The sequence below is a fragment of the Vombatus ursinus genome, unplaced genomic scaffold (assembly GCF_900497805.2).
Source record: "Vombatus ursinus unplaced genomic scaffold, bare-nosed wombat genome assembly UNPS02015153.1, whole genome shotgun sequence".
Taxonomy (NCBI): domain Eukaryota; kingdom Metazoa; phylum Chordata; class Mammalia; order Diprotodontia; family Vombatidae; genus Vombatus; species Vombatus ursinus.
Window position 1 is genome coordinate 5,212 of NW_020954931.1, and position 440 is coordinate 5,651.

Sequence of the window (440 nt, forward strand, 5' to 3'; positions counted from 1 at the left end):
CGACTATGTACTAGGCGTGGGAGAGCACTAGTGTAAGGTGGGGTGGTGGGGAGAGGAAGACTGGCAAATGAAGGCCCATTCCTTAGAGTAGGCACACTTAATTCTAGTTCAACAGCTAGTCATCACTTTTAATTCCATCATACCTTGATGCTTTTTCTCTTATAAATTGTCTTTTCCCTCTTAACATTGAGAAAATAAGAATCCTCCAAATTATCTTAATTTTTGAATCAATCAACAAGCATTCTTTTAAGTGCCTACAATGTGCCAATCAACTATGAAGTGGTTTGGGAGGAGGAAGAGGATTAGCAGCAATTGGGGAGGAAGGGTCACATAAGGCTTCAGGCAGAAGAGAGTGTTTGAGACACATCTTTCTTTTATCTTTTTTTTTTAAGACAATTGGGGTTAAGTGACTTGCCCAGGGTCACACAACTAGTAATTGT